The sequence below is a fragment of the Drosophila nasuta genome, chromosome 2L (genome assembly GCF_023558535.2).
Source record: "Drosophila nasuta strain 15112-1781.00 chromosome 2L, ASM2355853v1, whole genome shotgun sequence".
NCBI classification, from domain to species: domain Eukaryota; kingdom Metazoa; phylum Arthropoda; class Insecta; order Diptera; family Drosophilidae; genus Drosophila; species Drosophila nasuta.
In genome coordinates this window covers 7,737,868-7,757,405 of record NC_083455.1, presented here as the reverse complement: position 1 = coordinate 7,757,405, position 19,538 = coordinate 7,737,868, and the positions used below count along the sequence as shown (strand labels likewise).

Sequence of the window (19,538 nt, the reverse complement as noted above, 5' to 3'; positions counted from 1 at the left end):
GCATTTCCATTTGCACACACGCCACACTCATTTATATTCATTCATATTCATTCATGAATGTTCAGCAACTTATTCTCTTCTTAAACTTCATGTTGTTCTTACACTTTTTTCTGTGGTTTCTGTTTTTGATGCCGGCGTTTTTTTTTTTTTATCGAATTGTTGTAAACAAGTCATGCCTCGATTTTTAACCTTTTTTTTATGCTTCCCTCTAAAATTTGGCTTAATAAATTTTTACTATGAAACACTAGCAACAATTTGCTTAATAACTCAAGTGTGCGTGGTGTGTGCTTGTTGTTGACGAGGGTTTGCTTTTAATTATTATTTTTTTTACCGCCGAAATATGAAAATAGAGAATTCATGAGAAAAAACTGACGGGGGAAAAAACTATTTTTCAGTCCTAGGCTTCTGGTAAAACTTTTTAATTACATAGCACAGTTTGCCGGTGGCACTAGGGCGGTAGGCGGTGGGCGTGGTCGGAACTATATCAGAATTCATATGTGTTGGCAAACAACTAGCATAAAACAAAAAGAAAAAGCGAATGGGAAATTGTGTTAATTGAGCGAAGTCATAAATACACTTGCTATTTGCTAACATTGAGACTAAAAATTCATTGTATATCATAATTTTTAAATAAAGATTATTTTGTTATAGAAATTTTGTCATATATGGTGAATTTATTGTCAATTTAGTCCGTGTATTTTCTGCTTTATGTAAAATAATCAATATAAAATGAGATGAAAGACTTGCTCTTCAAAGAACTAAACTATTTTATTAGATAGCTTAAGAATTTATTTAATAATATTTTGTGCTTTTGCTATGATCAACTCGATTACAAGAATTTTATGCCTTGTCAAAGAAGACATTTTGCCTAGAACGCAAAAAGTGAAATCCCAGCAATTTGAAGTGTAAGCGGAAATCTTAATCGGAGATTTTGCTCTTGATAACTTAAGGGGGACACTTGTTTGTTAAACACTCGAAGCAAATGATAAACTAATGACACTCGGCGAATGGAAGAGCATTCGAACAACCAAAAAAAGGAACAAAAACAACACTAAATGTTTGTTTTGGAACGTGCCAAATGAAAATAAAACCCGTGAGCGTACAAATTTAATAAATATTAAATGAGTTTTACACACACACAAACACATACACATAAGTATGCACACACGTATGCAGAGAGAAAAACCAAAAACCCTTGTTCCAATTACAGGATGCCAAGGTCCTGTGAATGGCTGCTGGATGGTTTCGATAAGGTGCCGCAAAGAAAATACCTCTAAGCCAAGCCCAAAAACCACTCACAAGCGACCGACTGAGCGACCGACCGACCGACGAAGCAAATAAACACGCACTTACGGGCTTACAAGTCTTTAACGTCCTGCAGCCTTCTGACTCCTGACACGCCCCCTTTCAATCCTCCCATATACTACTAGACGACTACACATTCCGACATAAATAACATGTGACAAAATAAATGCCACTAAAGTAAAGGGCCCCAAAAGTCAAAGCCAAAGAGGCAGCATGCCGCATGTGTCCGACAGAGAGAGGAAGAGAGAGAGAGCGAGAGGGGAGAGACTTTGAGGACCGTTCGTGTCCTTGCGGCATGCAACAAATGCCAAAACAAATCGATGCCACCCCGCTTGTCGACTGCCATGAAATAGCCGAAAAAATGTGATTATAAGCGCATAAAACAAGCAGTGAAACGAAACGCCTCCGCCTCCTCCTTCCGAATGGTGGAATGTGGCAAGGATGTCTGTCCTTGGCATGCCAAGTCCTCGTTTTGTGCGTGTCTCAAAGTCCTTGTTGGGCCGGCCTGTCGCAAACGGAACTTGTTGAATAAATAAGGAAATGAAAACCAAACCAAAAACATAGAAAACTGTCACAGTCACAAGCTGATTGCTACACAGGAATTCCTGTCACCCCTCCCACTTTCACTTACTCGTCCTTAAACCTAAAGGTGCCTGAACCTTTCCAGTGGCCAGTTTTCGGACTAAACTTGTTAGCTCGCCCATTAATGAAGCCTGCAAAGCGTGAAGTGTCCAACTCGTTGTGCAAACGATGTTCGTTATGATGATAATATGATTATGATGACCATGCTCATAATGAAGATGACAATGGCAACGATGATGGCAATGGCAATGTGAATGGCAATGACGATGAAGACGACGATGGGGCAGGTTACCATCCCTAATTGGTAGAAATGACAGGAAGTGTCGGATAACAAACTCGCTGCTACCAAAGGCCATATCCAATTGCACTTGTTCAGATAAGGCAAATGTCAAGAGTTAAGAGATCTTTACTTTAATAATATCAAAATCCACAATGAAACAGAAATCACAATAATAATTAATAATTTCACTAAATCAATCTTTTTTATACTTATTGAAATTTAAGAAATAAATACATAGGTTCTTCACTTTTTTAAGTAAAATAATTTAAGTTTCAAATTCCAAATCCTCTTAATACATTTCCTGAGCATGTAATAGTTAAAAGATAAAGCAAATTTAAATATTTAGATTAAAATAGTAAGTTTAAAAACATCACAATTTCAAAACTCTAGTTCTTTTAAATTCCCAGTGTATTTATTTGCTCTTGTGGCTAATGGGTCCTCATTTTGCAAATTCGGATGCCTGTATAAAATGCTTAGATGTTTTTAAATGGTTTTAATCAGTATCAACCTCACAATAACTTATAGCACCTTAAATTGACGTGAAAAGTGAACTCGTTGCTTCAAGTAGCGTATTAAAATAAATAGTGCAGACCCCGAAACGTTTCCCACACTCACTTTTAAAGATTGTTGAATTGTGTTGGGTCCCAGTTAAGTATGCCATGTGAATTGTGCGAATAATTCATGAATGTGTGCTGTGTATTTGGTCAACATTCACACGGCTGGCAAACAATACATTGCTTGGGCTACACGACTAAACAGTTCTCTATTCACTTCTGTTTGCTTAGCTGTCAAAAGAATACTCACAAAAATATACAAACACACACACGCATCCACATCGATAATTGGCTGGGGGCCACATGGCGGAGGAAAGAAGCCAAGTTATGATAAAGTTTTTCTGACTGAAATTATCAGCTACCAGGTAGCAGAAACTGAGGTGAAACTGAAGCTGAAGCTGAGGAGGTGGTGTCAGGGGAGCTGCTCTATATGCGTTTTGGGTCGTCTTGTTTGCTTTCAATTTGTATCCAAATTAGAAAACATTTCGCCTCGTTGCGTATACGCCGCATTGCACAGAACACACAGTGCGTGCTTTGTGTTTTTTTGTTTTCTGCGTTTCGTTGGCATATTTTCGTGCGTGCCATCATTATTATGACTATTATTATGGTTATTATTATTATTATTATTATTATTTTTATTATAAACTCTGGCAAGTATTTCAATAACTTTTGCCTTTAGTTTGAAATGACTTTTGTGTGCTCGACCAGCGTTGACCTTGCCACGCGACAACTCATCTCGTTTGACAACCCTGAAATGTTGTTTGACAGGCAGGCAGGCAGGCTGGCTTTGGCATTGTCCTTGCGCTTGTCCTTTGTCTCAGCCAAGTTGCAGCTCGAAATCTCAAAAGTGGCAAAACGTAATTGAATGCGCCACTCGCTTGCCTCGAACTTTTTAACACCCATCTTCTCGGTTCTCCTTTCGCTTTGCAGTGACTTATTGTGCTCAATACTTTTGTCCCTCCATCTCTGTGTCATTCTATCTGTTGAGTGTGTATCGCTTGTCCCCAAATGCATTTGCATGCTGATTGCCTTTGGCTTTGGCGTTGGCATTGCTAGTGCACTTGTCCCTGCATCGGGAATACACAATAACTTTTCCAGCTGCAACAGTAACAAATACCAATAACAATAACAGCATACAAGAGGAAAAGCTAAAAAAAAAGGAACAAAAAACAATAAAAAAAAAGAGAAAAGAACTCATAAAACTTTTGCCAAGTGACAAAACGCTCGAAGTAGACAAGTTGCCAAACGAAATTGCTTTTGACCCACACCTCGCTCATGACAATGGCCAACAGCCAAGCGCTAAAAGCGCACAAATGTTGTGCAATTTGTTAGCCATAAAGCTGGTCAAGTATTGAATAACAAGTGCAAAGTTCTTCGCATAACCAACGACGACGTGCTGGGTCAACGTTAACGGGCTTAGGGAGTAGGGAAAACAAGGATAAGGATGGTAAAAATCTGCTCATATTTCATGTGTGGAATGTGTGTGTGTGTGCTGCGTAAAACAAAAACATGATTAACATCACGAGGATTAGTTTACGAAGGAAACAGTTGCTTCTTGTGTAAGGACATCAAGGATAACAGGTGAAACTACACAAATGGAGAGTACTTGGCTAGCTGCAATAACCAGAGCATGAGATATGCACAGCATTTTGGTAAAACGACACACGCAAAAACAGACCATTAATCGACTGTTCTATATAGACTCAAAGAGTGTAGCAAACTGAGTAGGAAGTATGAATTAAGATAGGCAAGCTGAAAGCTTACTTATCCCAAAGTTGACTTATTCCCAGTGACTTATTGGACAGCTAATGAATGTGCACATGAGCAGAGATACAATTGAAATATATTGTTGCTTTTAGACTTCAATGTGGACGGATAAAAACCGTAAATTTTGATTTATATTTTGTGTGGATTTAAAAATAATTGAAATATATTTGTACAATTGCTTTTGCTGACTGGCTTAATAGACAGGCTGAACTCTAGAAAAAGACTGAAAATACAGAACAAAGTTAATACATTTTTTAAATAACTCAGACCATATATATTTCAGCATAAGCCTGGAAAATCATATACATTTTTAATAAAATCACCTAAGAGAAACAAATAGCTTTATTATTATTATATTATTATTTGTTGTTATATATTGTTTGTAGTTACAGTTTTAAAGCTTTTCGGATGGCATAATGAAAAAATAACATGCAGTTAAAACACGACATCATAAATGTAGAAATGTTTTTATAAAAATTCAAATTTTAATTTACATATATATTATAAACATATTACATTTCAATTGTTATTAAAATGATTACTCATTTATCCTATTTTCTCATGAAATGTAACATAAAAATGCACCTGTATCAATTGAATACTCCCAGGGCAATGTAAATTCAACTCGTGATTTACTAAGGGAATATGTAATCGAATTGAAGTACCAACATCAGTCAGGCGATATCCAATCAATTGATCACCTTAATGGAAATCCTTGCGTGCAGGATATGCACCATCAGTGTGTCCACAAAATGAAACCGCGCAAAGACAACCACGAATCCAAGTGATACGCATCCATTCGCTTTCGACTTGTGGCCATATGGACACTAAATAACGCGCTTGTGTAACCACAAAGCAAGTCTCTTAAATTCGTTTTGCATTATCCTGGCCGGAATAAGGAGTGAGAACGGGGAGGGGAGGAGACAAGTTGGAGAAGCTTGTTGGCGGTTGGCTGCATTGTCAGCGGACTTAGCTCATAAATAACTTTTGGGCAGAGGCGGCGACTGTTGCTGTTTTGCTTTCAGTTCGCAGTTCTCTCTTGCCAGGAAATACACCTTTTAGCCAAGTTGCAAACCGGCGGATGCCAGACTGCGAGTGCCACAAGCAGCAGCAACAAAGAACAGCTTGCAATAAATCACAAAATTGTCGCAGTCTCGAATTATTGTTGTTGCTTTAGTTATTGCTGCTACTGCTGCCGTTTTCTTCACCTTATACCCTGTAAACAACTTAACTTTAACTTTGATATCAACATCTAAATCCCTTTTAGCCATTTATCAAAATATATTGAAAAACAAAGTTATTCCTTGCCAAAAGAAGTAAATCAAATTCAAAGTTATATATATTTTATCTCTTTCTCTTCTCAATTTAATCGCTGAGTATCTTTTAGTTAAGCGTCCCCATCTCGAGAATTATTTGTGTTGCCTTATGCCAACTGGCATTGTTGTGACAGTTGTTTTTTCTACTGCCAGGCCCTTCATCTTGTTGCTGTTGCTGCTGCTGTTGCTTCTGGCCAACGTCCTCCGCAAATCCTGTCATGCAAATTATGTTGAGCCTTTTGTCCGAATGCAATGGCCTGGCATATATTCCTTTTATTGTACGCCTCTCAACGCTTCATTATTATTTTATTTATTTGTGTATATATACATATATTTCTTTTTCCTTTTTTCCTTTCGCATGAAAAATTGAGATGGCTGCGGGAAAGAGAAAGAGGAGAATAAAAAATACCACTGCCATAAAGTTTGTTTAGTCTTTTAGCATGACAGTGCGTTAAAGCGTATTTAATCTGTGTGAAAATGTGGTAAATTGCCTTAAGAGGGTTCATAAAATATGCAACAACAATGTATTTGTACTATATTGTTTTCTTATCAATACAAATTCCAAAAAATAAAATGGGCGAGTATTTGCAAGTGCTACTAAATATTGCATGTTATTTATTGTTAAGCTTTTTTATTACTATGCTGATAAAATCTATAATAAATAATAATTTTACATTTATTTAAGTATTCTGTATATACATACATATCATAATTTTATTTATACACAAATATTGGTTATTCTAATACAAACAATTCTCTTTAATTGCAGAAATTCACGAAGCCAGCACAACTATTCAATAGCTTGCTAAATCACGCATACTCAAAATGTAAGTGAAGTATTTTGATAAATCCACAGTAAATTGTGTTGTCAGCAATGTCAGACGCTGTCAAAAGACTTGAAAATGTTTGTTCATTGGGCCGACAGTGCGTATGATTGATATGCGAACTGTAATCACACGTTTGCCTGTGTTGAACTTGTGCCATAACACAACATTAATGCTTACTCTGGTGTAAAATAGCTCTTCAAATACTTCGTCTCTTCTACGTCTGTAATGTTGCATTTCAAGGTGAACTATGAAATCTCCAACACCCACACACATTTGTAATCAGGAATTTAATTAATTTATGTACTCGGGCTATTGTCTATTGTACTGTGCTGAACACATCAGCAGGACATCCAGGCATTCAGGCAATGGGGCAGTCAGCTGCATCTTGCCTTTATTTCAGTTCACAATTCAAATGCCAAACAATTGAACCACCCACAATACGAATATTTCCAAGTCTCACTAGGACACTATTTTTGGCATAGCCGAAAATGGGGAAAGCACAAAGGAATTGTGGTAAGATGATGAACTGTCCTGCAGCAACAATTTAGCCCAATTGGATTGGAGTGGAATATTAAATTGAAATGTCTATCAAAGGAAACGAAATTTTGAAATAACACAGCTTATCTTCATCTCGATTTTAGTCTAAACTAAAAGCGGATTATATTTGCGAAAATTGGCAATTGCTTAAAGGAAAATGAATCCGCTTAATTTAGTTCATCTTTCATATGCACTTTGACATAGAGCTGGCATGTACATATATTTTAATATTTTGCTTTGATAATTTTCAAAAGTCAACTTTTGTAAGTGAAATTTTTTAAGAATTTAACTAAAAATATCACTCCAAATTAGCACTAAAAATAGTTAGAATTTTACATTAATTTAAATTGATTTAAATTACTAGTAAGAAAATGCGTTACATGCATTTAGCTTGTCTGCTTTTGCAACTTCAAATTAATTGAAAAATGCTAATCAACTTAAACTGCAGAGTGTTGGTGTTCCTGTTTGCTTTTTTGCATGTGATCGTAAAAGACGCTAATCAGATAATTGAATAACACATCCGCTGCTTTGCAGTCTATTAGATGCCGCTGTCAGACAATGGTTTAATTAAATACCCGCGGCAAATGAGATGGCAAATACGCGAACAACTCGTTTTGCTAGTCAAGTTGGGGTAAAAGCAATGCATATCACGCATACGCCCTGTAGTGCGCATGCAAACTTTTAATTCAGTTATGTGCGATGCATAGCTGCTTGTTTGTCTGAGAGGAGGGCTAACATTTAGCGGCAAACACGTGACAAGTGCGGAGGATATTCTGAATGTGAAGTGAAGAGGGGGACGGATTCGATTGGCAAGTGAATGAATTATGCAAGTTGCCTGCGTGTCGGAAACGTTGCATGTGACTAAAATTGAATTTATGCAGAGGAAACGTTTTCATTTTTGTCAAAGCAAAGACGCAGGCAACACAACGACGCGATGTTCGATTTATGCGCCACATGTTGGCTGCCCCACGTTGCAGCTGCATGAATTCCGCGCTCTCTAATTGTGAACGCCGCTAGCCGGAGGCTTAAATATTTAATAGAACGGCTTGGCATCCCCTTATTACTATCCGCCCTCAGCACATTTCTCTTTCTGACTATAGAATATATACGTATATACATACATACATATATATGCGAGGGCTTCTGGCCACTATGGCTGATAAAATGGCGGCCGTGCCAACTCATTTGACGCCCGACCGGGCAAAACGTGGCCCATTTCCGCAAATGTCTTTTTGCCAAGCCGAGCGAAACGTGAGAAATAAATTTTAAATGCAAAGGGAGGCCACCACATGGAACTGAGCTCTCCGAGTAAGTTTTATACCCCCTAACTTTAAGGTACACGCGACGTTGTGGCATATCTGTGAAGGACATTGAGGCGTATTTATAAAATTGCCAACTTGGCTGTGCATTTTGTGATTAAAAGCTTGCTGTGGAGCATGTGAAAATGCAGATTTTTAAACACAGATTGGACATACTTATTACTTTATAAAGTTGCATGTTATTTATTAATCTCAATAACTACATTGAAGAGAATTTTCTATTATACTTACAAAGAGGGCTGACGAAAATTTATATTATTTATAAAAAAAATCAAAAATATTGAAGATTCTATATGGAACCTAGTTTTGTCTCTTATTGTTATTTTTATTCAAGATGCAACTTAAAATTTAAAATAAAAGTGCTTATGCACATTGAATCTTTTGCTGTCTCTGTGTGTTATATTTCTTATTTTACTGTGAAACTAGCTTGAATAAATTATTAGTTGAGGGTGTCTTTCAATATTTACAATAATTTGCTTACAAATATTATATTTACTTTTATTTCATGCAATATCATATCCAATTTGAAAGATGAAGATGTAGAATATTTCAGTAATTATCTTTATATTACGTAGTTCATTATAATATATGATATTGTCTATAAAATACTTAAAAATTCTAAGAAATTTCTTTAGTGTAAATATGTATAACTATTTGCAAGCAGAAAAAAAAATTGTAATGCGGTTCTTTAGTTCAAATATTTAATTGTTTATACTTGTTATATATTGGCATATTTATACTATTCTTACATACGCGTATTTAAAATAATTCTTTTTATGCTTAGCTCAAATATTAATAACTTTGTTTTATTTATTTCAATTGTTAGAAAAAATTGAAATGTTTAATATAGGGCATTTTGTAGTCTGTCAATTCGGCCCACATAAATGTTACTTGTTGATTTTGCATGAGCAGCGTTGAAGGTAAAACATGCGAAGGACACGGCCAGGGTTGAAGACTGCGGCAGTGGCAGGAGCAGGGGCAGTGGCAGGGGCAGTGGCAGGGGCAGGTGCAGGAACAGACGCAACGGCGCGTCGAGAACGCTGCATAAAAATCCATGACAAAATGTTACAGATTGGCCAACGCCAAGGCGACCGACCAGAGGCAGAAACAGAAGAAGCAAAAGCAGCAACAGAAACGGAGCCAAAGCCAAAGCCTTAGCTGGGGTCGGAGCAGGAGCAGGAGCAGAAGCTGGAGCCGAGCTAGAGCTGGGCAAGGCTGTTAAACGAGCCCCGGGCAAAGCTCGCTAAGAGACCAACGTGTGTGTGTGTGTGCGAGAGAGAGAGCGTGAGTAAGTGAGTTGTGTGTAGAGAGAAGGAGAGTGAGAGAGAGCGAGAGAGATGTATTGCTGGAGCCAGGAACGCTTGCATATTTAATTCTGTTGATTTTTATTTGTTTCCGTGTTTGTTGTTACATGTTCTACTATTTTTATGGCTTTTTATCTGCCTGATGATTTTGCATGCTCTTTGTTTGCAAACAGTAGCATTTCGCCTCTCTCCCACGCATGTCTAACCCTCATGCTGATGATAAACTTTTACATTTCACGGTGAAGGTCGCTTTGGTAATAGGACATATATGTATACTTTGGTATTCAGATGCCTCTGCGACGAAATGCATCCTAGTGACATCCACAGCTGTTTACCATTTACTATTGAACATTTTGAGGTAACATACAGCGAGAGAGTTAGAGTGTGGGTATGAGAGAGACAGAAAGTTAGTACCCTCTGATAGCTTGGTATTGACCGGGCTAACTGGGGTCGAGAGTCGAGATATATGGCCATTGTAAATTCATGTTCATGTATTCGAACCAGACAAGCGACAGTCGGCAGGCATTCAATTACCAAGCACTTAACGACATTCTTTCTATATTTATCTTCGATTTGCAGCACATTATAAATTCAACACCTCCAAATGTTTCAGTCAAGGACGCTCGAGATAAAAGATAACAATCTCGCTGCTAAATATATTTCGCAGATTTTCCCCAATTATTATGTGATCTTCCTTGAAGCATGAAGTATCTTGCATTAATCTATGCGGATTCAGTAGAATCTAAAATCGCAGCTACATTGAAAAAATGTTTTAGAATAATTAATAACATTTTAAATAAAACTTCAATCATTTCAAATTTTTACCCAGAGTATAAATTCTCCCATCAAAATCAAACTTATAGATTTGACATTATAAAAATAAGGTTGTTTTATCTTCAATAAAGTGAAAAACTTTCTCAATTCAATAATTTTATTTTAGTTTTGAGAACTAATTTCTATCCCATGTACATATGTATGTACATACATTTATTTAAATATAAGTATATGTTTATATTCAGTCATTATTTAAATTGTATTTAAAGTTTTTCTAAAATTATTTACGCCGTTGCATGAGACTTTGTCAATTTGTTAAAATAATTTATGATTATTAAACTTTAGTAGCTTTAAGCTTTGGGAAACTGGCCAAAAACGTATAAGTGATTTTTGGCAACAGTTTCCTCAAAAAATGTTGGCACATGCTCAACTGCTATTTTAAATAACCTCGTGAATTCAGTGAATATGCACATTAATAAGAGATAGTAAAAGTTGCAGCTCGTTTTTGCCATGACGCTCTTAAATGTGATCTAATTTCCTGATTAACATCCGCAAAGAATTTCCTATACAATTGCGACTCAAACAAAAGAAATAAACTAGATGACAAAATGGGAAAGCTTAAAAATAAGTGTTATCTAAGATAGCAATTTAGCCAGCTTTAGTCTGAGAATTTAGAGTGATTTATAACGAGATATTCTATAAGTTACAAGTTTAAACAGTGATGACATCAGTTCAGCCGTGCTTGAAACGCTTGTTAACCCGCTGTACAAGGTCGATAAAACAAAATAAATGAATATGTAAAAGTGTCAAGAGTCACACAATTTTATATTTCAATGTCGCTCTAAAACGACGCAGACACACAAACACACAATCAGATGTATTAGATAAATCAACTTCCACCCGCACTAAGCGCCCTCTGCCTTCCCTCCGCCCTCCGCCCGGCGCCGGAAACTGGCACAAACAATTTAAGCGATGCCTCATTAAAAATCAAATACCGTAAGCCAAAATACAATCCAAACAAACAAACTGGGCACCAACAACGCACAGAGGCGTGAGAAGTGGTAAACAGTTGGTGGGAAAACGTGCGGGGCGGGGGAGGAGCAAAGTTGGTTCCCCGACTGTGGCCAACCACAGCGAGTAAAACGCTGGCTCGTCTAATTGGAGCGTATGGAACGCAGCCGTGCTGATCAGCCAATCAATCAATCAAGCAATCAATCCATCAGACAGTCAGACAGTCAGTTTGGTTCAGTCAATGTAAGAACGTTTAAGAAACCGATTGATTTATTCGGGCAGCAAACCAAAAAGCTAATAAACCACACACGTAGCAAGTGCTTGACTGACCCACTAAATTAATCTAAGCAAACACAGTTTAATCTAATGCACAGATTGTTTACTCAACGTGCTTAAACAAAATAAGTGGCAAATTGCAATAGATTTACGAATTTCATGTTTTCTCGCCTAAGGGTAAAAAATATGACTAAAATGTTTAGGTGTTAATCTAAGTGAAAATCAATAATTTGCGAATTTAATATTTCACTTTGATAAAATGAGAGCTTTGGTTGTTGGGTACTTAACACAATTTATGTAGAACAACATTGTGATTAAAATTAAATTTAAATTCTCAATTTATAATTATTTAATATGATTCAATAAAATAACAAATGATTTTGAATTTCATATTTTCTCTTTAAGCGTAATAAATACCTAACTCTTAAGGTGTTAATTTTAGCAAATGTCAATAACGTTATGAATTTATTTGGTAAATTTATTAATTTATTGTTTTCACTATTCCATGTTTTATTTATTATTATTTAAAATTAAAATTACCATGATAATATTATTTAAAATAAGGTAATAATTGCATGCTAAAATATTTCAATATATGTAAATATATATCAAATATACATTTTAATTACTGATTCTTAATTATGCAATGTGTTAACATAAAAGAAGTGATAAATAAGAATATATTTATGAGCTTAAAGTCAAACTGTTCTTGTACTAATCTAGTAAATATTAAAAGATAGATAAGGATAGAAAGCTAAAGTAGGTGTTCATTTTATTTTAAAGGGAAGAAAAAAAAATTATATTTGGATTCCAAATAATAAATTAATAATTTTAATTATTAACAATATTTATTTATAAACTTCTCATTTTCCCCTTTGGCCGGAAATAAATTGTAAAGTATTGAAGTTTTAAACACTTAAATAAAAATAACTTTAAAGTTTTCATCAAGTACAATAATATCGATGAAACATGTTTTTTTCTCAATTATTTAACATAATTGTAATACATTATGTTTATATTCAAAATAAATTTAAATCCTGCACTTATGTATAATTGGCAAATTTCCATTCACTTAATGAACGTCTTATTTTTCCTTCGACCGAAAATAAATTGTAAAGTGGTAATCTTAGCAAATATAAATAGATTTACAAATTTAAATATTTTTCCTTCTTCCAAAACTAATATTGAAATTATTAAGTTAATCTTATTTATAATCAAAGCAACACCAATGCATTAATTTTGAAGCTATATTAAATTGTTTAATAACATTCAAATAGAACAATATTTTTCTTTCATTTAAATTGTAATTCTACTTTAACTTTACCATTTTGTATTTTGCTTTGATGTAGGCACATTGGCATTAAGTTGACTCGACTTTAAGCCAGCTAAAGGCGTATTGCGCTTGCACTGATCGGTGGCAACTTTAAGTTGGCAGCTAACCACAGATTAAATTGCATTGCAACAGGCAGCAACAGTCAGAGGCAGAAGGCAAAAGCCAAAGGAAAATGGCAATTGTAGCAGCATCATCTTCATTAGCAGCGGCATAATCATCATTAGCGTCATCATTATCGCCATCGTCATGTTAGTTAATCAAAATGCCATTTACAGCGCTTGTGGCTGTATTTATTTTCTCTTCCCATTCCCATTTCCACTTCCATTCCAATTCCCTTTCGCTCTCTTGCTCTATTCGCTTTCCTTGCTTCACATTCCTGGCGGCGACCACAGCGAATGGCGAAATTAACTTGAAAATTGTTGTACTATAACATTTTGTGGTTCTCTCTGCCCGCCAATAAATCGGCTTAAAACGCGCCAAAGAATTCGCTTTCATGTCGACAACAACACGACGCTTTTTCTTTCATGCCACTGCATTTGTTTTCTTTTCTTTGCTTCTTTTCGCTGTTTCTTTCTTCTCATTCTTAGTTTGCTTACTTTCTTTCTTGGGCTTGTTTATTTTTGTATTTTCTGCTTTTGGTCAAAAATTCTAAAATTACTTGACCGCAACAATGCGCCAAATTATAGCAAGATGTTTTGCTCCACTTAAAAGACTTATGCTACACTCTATGGCACCTTGGCTGCGTACTTAATCAGCTGAAAGCGTAGCCAAGTGGCTGCATCACGTATACGCACGGTATGACTGGCACAAATCATTTGCCATGCTAAATCGCTTGGCTGTTCAACATCAGCCGGAAATGCGAACCCACTGAAATATGCGTGGCAATTTCCAAGGCATTTGCAGATGTATTAAATTTCCTAAGGGAGAAATGGGCCAATCAGAGAAGCCTTTGTCATAGATTAGACTGCAAATCTAGTAGCAATCCTTTTAAAAATGATGAGCTGACGAACCCAAGAAAAGAATATTATTCAGACAAAATTAAAATTGAATACCAAATGATGCGCAGAACTAATTTAAAAACATTCTTTTGATAAAGGATAACCAGTGATTTAAATATGAAAAATCAACTACAAGGGAAAAATAACTTTGTGGCAATGTTGAGGGACTAAAACCAATTTGGATTTGACTGCGATAAGGAAAAGTAACTTGGACGGTTTTGTTGAGCTGGCGCAAACAGAGTAAAGTGCTAATGCAGAAGTTGGTAAACTTTTCAGTTAATTGAAACTCATTCACCTTGAGAGCTTCGCTTTATTCGTTCCATGGTTTTCCATTTATTTGCGGACTTCATCAGCAGCTGGAAACCACAAACTAAATTCAAATTTACAGCTTCCACAGCCAGAAAAATATTTCCACAACTTTGCAACAAACATTTTTTTTTTGCACTCTCAAATATTTACGTTTTCTTTTTTTCCAACCGATTGTTGTGTGCTTTTCATTTTCATTTTTTATACCCGCTACCCATAGGGTAGAAGGGTATTATAACTTTGTGCCGGCAGGAAATGTATGTAACAGGTAGAAGGAGGCATCTCCGACCCTATAAAGTATATATATTCTTGATCAGCGTCAACAGCCGAGACGATATAGCCATGTCCGTCTGTCCGTCTGTCCGTCTGTCCGTCTGTGTGTCTGTCCGTCCGTCCGTATGAACACCTAGATCTCAGAGACTATAAGAGATAGAGCTATAATTTTTTTTCGACAACATTTGTTATGTTTGCACGCAGATCAGGTTTGTTTCAAATTTTTGCCACGCCCACTTCCGCCCCCGCAAAACAAAAAAATCGAATAACAAGCGTAATTTTAAAGCTAGAGTTCCGAATTTTGGTATATATAATAACTACTATAGTAGTTATGATTTCTGAAAATTTGGTTGCGATCAGATAAAAATTGTCGAAGTTATAAAAGAAATATTTTTGTATGGGCAAAAACGCCTACTTACTAGGGGTCTTAGTTGCTTTGGCTGACAATCTGGTATATTGTGCCGTCTATGGTATATTTTGAATGCGGTACTATGTCGATATACCAAATATACCATTTGGTATATTTTTAGTATTTTTGCAGTATATTCGGTATATTTTGAGAAAATACCGCAAATTATATTTATTTTATTCAAAATGGGTAGCGGGTATCTCACAGTCGAGTACACTCGACTGTAGCTTTCTTACTTGTTTTTTTTTGTATTTTTGTGTTTTGCTTCGTTTTTGTGCTGTATTTGTGCAGAACAATGGAAATGCAGTTAGTTGTAAGTTGTTGGCTCCGATGCGGCGAGCAGAGCCGTTGCTAGCCATATATCACCCAGCGTGGCTTTTAGACGCTTAAATTTGTTGCCATTTAGCTGGAATTGCAGCCGTTTTAAAGTTAAGCGTGGGCGTGTTCAACCTGTTCAAGGAGTGGCCTGGCCAAAACCAGGTGAACCACTGCACCATATATCAAGTAATATATAGTGTAGTATATAGTATATAACGACTGTCAAGCTGTGCTCTTTCCTTACAAAATCTTATTACACTTTGCCATTCCCTTTGGCTAACTTCAAATTGATATTACATCGATTGACTTCTGATGGAGGACAGCTACTAGCATGTCCAACTAGTTTAACTGCCAAGTGTAGCTAGCTGTCTCTGTTTCTATGTCATATGTTACTCATACGCCCAGTGTTGCAGCCCATTTGTAGGGCGCTCACGTAAATACTTTGATCACTTTTGTAATTGTATTGTTATGGGCGCAGCCATCAAATATTCATTGTCAATTAGGGCCACTGGCCCTAAAAACACAGCAACAACACAATGCAAAGTTTTGGGAAAAGTTTTAGGCAGAGGCATCGCAATTATTTATTTAGTGCACATTCAAGTTTATCGTTAATTTATATGGATTAAGATAATGTCGCATATCAAATCGACTGAGCTAAATATTTTATTACAAGTTTAAAATGCGGCTGAGTTGTAAAGTGGTTTGGGAAAGACATTATTTTTTTATGAAATTGACATGTTTAATAAGAAAGATTAAACTTCTTAGAAATACTTTCTAGTAATATTTGATAATTTTAAAAAATATTTCCAATATTTCATATTAATATATCCCTTTGTTATTTGTTAAGTTAAGGAAAATGTTGTCCAGTGTAAGTTGGCTTATTGTCAGTAATTTCCATGTAATGCCTTTCAATAATTCCCTGTCTGTCCAGCCCAAGGACTAGACAGACGGGACAGCTTATTGGATAGTCTATTACGAATGCCACGTTCAAGGCTAATTGGAAGGGGCTTTTAGTCGAACGTTAAGTGCATTGTTATGACAACAATCAACTGATTTCATTAACTGGCCTTTAGTTGCATCATAGATGGTTACGAGTCCGGAGTACACTTTTAGTTAAAGCCGCATGCCGACAGTTTATGCAATTGAATTGTGGCACAGACACGGGCTGAAAACAGGAGACAAGAGACAGAAGGTTGCAGGAGATGCTGTCCTCTCTGCCCCTGACCGAGTTGTCTGTGAAGCAGACAGGAAGAGTTGTAGTACATTTCCATGCCAAGTTGACACTTGTGGCATCTGCGGTTGCATGCCGCCTTTAATTTTCTATAGCCCACTTTGGGGCACCCGAGCCAATTTGGCCAGAATCTAGTTGTGTTGAGTTGAGTTGAGAGTCGTGTCGAGGTTGAGCCTGAGTTCTCAGATTGAGCTGCTCGTCACGTAATGCTCCATTCAGGTGGCAGCAGGTGTAACGACGCGACATCTTTGCAAAGGGAAATCATTTGCTGTACTCGTCGTTTGTTTGTTGTTGCACGTGCAACCAACTGCGGCAAGGATAAGGCTTTGCTTTACTCCGCCGTCTTTCCTTGTTGTTGTCATCACCGTAGCTATTGTTGTCCCTATTTTTGTTGCTGTTATGTCGATAAGCACGTTGAGCTGCAAACGAAAGGGTGTTTGTGTGTTTTAGGGAAGCGCCGCAAGCAGTTCAAATGAAGTGGAGAGGCAACATCCAGACTGCTCGATTTGTACTGTGATATAATAAATACAGAATTATTTAGCTGAAGAATACTGTACTTTAGACAATGCAAACAGCTGTTGCTGCAGTTGACAGCGATATGGCTTCTCAACAAATTGATGACACAAGTAAAACAAAAACTTCAATTTGCGTCGATTGTTTTAAATGGATTTTCAGTGAAATTTGTGAGAGCAGTTTGAGTCCTCGACATCCGACTAAATATTAATTTATCTGTTTACTTGTTTATTTTATTGATTGATACATTTAAGGAAAACAATACGGAAGACTTTGATTATTAGATCTAAATAAATAAATAAATCTAAATCTAAATATATGCTTCAAAACTTATTTTATCTGACGGATGTCGCGTGCGACCATCTTTTCAGTGAACAACATAACCTGAAACAATTTTAAAAATAGGCAAAGTTTATTTTTATAAAGCTCTAGATTAGTACTTTAATTGGAGCTAAGGGTGTATGATTGATAATTTCTAATTTATTTTTATATTGTCAGGATAATTGTAGTTATGGTACATCTAAGAAAATTTAAAATTTATATGAACTCCTCACAGAAGAAGTCTCTTTGTTATTGTAATGCACCTTTTTTATTGCAATTCAGTCATGTTGCACATAATTTCCCAGAAGTTTTCTAACTTATTATTTTATTGCAACTATCAGAAAGTTTTCTATTATATTAAGTATTACTCATACGCATCAAGTTACACCTGAAGATACACAAGTTTAAGAGCTTCAACTGCATGTTTTTTGTATATTAAAACATTTCATTATTTAGCAAGTGAGGAGTACTTTAGTACTATAATCAGATATATTATTTTTGGGGGCATTACGAGTGCCAGACAGTTGAAAAGTGTGACCTGCGGTCAGCATTCAGCATTCAGCGTTGGCCTTGCGTTATTTTCAGCAATATTTTCTGAGGCAAAAACAGTTGGGTATTAAGCCTTATTAATGATGTACGTTTGTGTGTGTGTGTGTTGTGTCTGCAAAGTCTGTAGAATGCTTTTAGGCGCGTCTCCGCTGCAGAGTTGCGCATTGGGATTTATGCGTAAAACGTGATTTTTACACAGTTTGTTCTCTGCTCGTTAAGCAACGTCGAAAGGCAGACATAACCCAGCCACAACTACCACTTTCCACTTTCCCCTTCTCCCTCTCTCCACCCTCCTCATGCCACACTGTTTGCGTCTGTCTCGCTTTCCCAGTGGATAAAACACGTGCATGCAACTGCCCCAGGGACATGGTTTCAGCCATTTGCTGCTGTCCGTTTGTTTACCTTGACCACCAAAAACATGAAAGGACACGTTTAAATGTTGTTCAACGTCAGTTTTTCCTCTTATTTTTGTATTTTCCATTTCTATTTTTTTTGTCGTCCTTTTGGTTTGTGGCCTGGCATACGTCATGGCCAAAATATTAGTACACGCTTCATGAATGCTACATGAGATACCCTAGAATTGTTCTACTTCCCTTTGTTAGTAGTTTCTTCACTGACATAAATATGAATAACAATGAGTGAATACACAAAAATGTGGCAGTGTTACAGCTCGGAATAGAAGTGAAACATGTGAATATACAAAAGCCAATTTGATTAGTTTAACAACTCTGGGAAGTTAGTGATACGATTCAGGACTCGTCTGGTTTATGTTAGCACTCTTCGTTATGAATAATTTAAACAAAGGATGAGCACTTTTAACCAATTAAAACCCAATGTATTTGTTAGAAACATAAATATGATTTAAATGTATTTTATTTATATTTAGTTTTCGTATTTCAAATTGGCTTTATTTTAGGACTAACTTTATTGCTTACGTAAATATTATTTAAATGTTGATACACGTATTTTATTTGTATTTAATTGTTGTGATGAAAGTGTACTTAATTTTAAGTTGCGAGATTTATTAGCTACACAAATGTTGTCTACAATTTCCTCCAGTCAAATGAATAATTTTATTATTTTACCAAAAGTTAGATTAGTTGTTTCTTTATATTGACTTTGTCTTTTCGTTCAAAATTTTTCATTTAGTATTGTATACAAATCGTTGATTTAACATATGTATTTAGTTAGTGAATTTCGTATTACTAAAATTTCCAACTATAAAAAGTAGACAAGATCTGAAGCTAACCAATGAAATTTAAACCTAAATTTAAATAATCTTGAATCATTCATAATTATTTCAAGTAAATTCACGAAAGCCTCTTAAGGATGCTTTTTCCTAGGCTGCAAAGTTTTTCTTTGAAATATCTTATTTCAGTCTGCTCGTGTGCTGTCTTCTATTACTGAAGCGAAGTTCACATTAATTTGCAAGCAA

The 19,538-nt window shown here is 36.0% G+C and overlaps 1 protein-coding gene across 1 annotated transcript in view; it reads left to right on the top strand.

Moving 5' to 3' along the window:
- The window catches only part of LOC132791479 (uncharacterized), a 66,892-nt gene that overhangs the window by 37,930 nt on the left and 9,424 nt on the right, over nucleotides 1–19,538 (top strand). The window contains exon 3 of the mRNA XM_060800417.1: nucleotides 6,574–6,631. The gene's annotated coding sequence lies outside the window, so the exon portion shown is untranslated. The remainder of the gene's footprint in view (nucleotides 1–6,573; nucleotides 6,632–19,538) is intronic.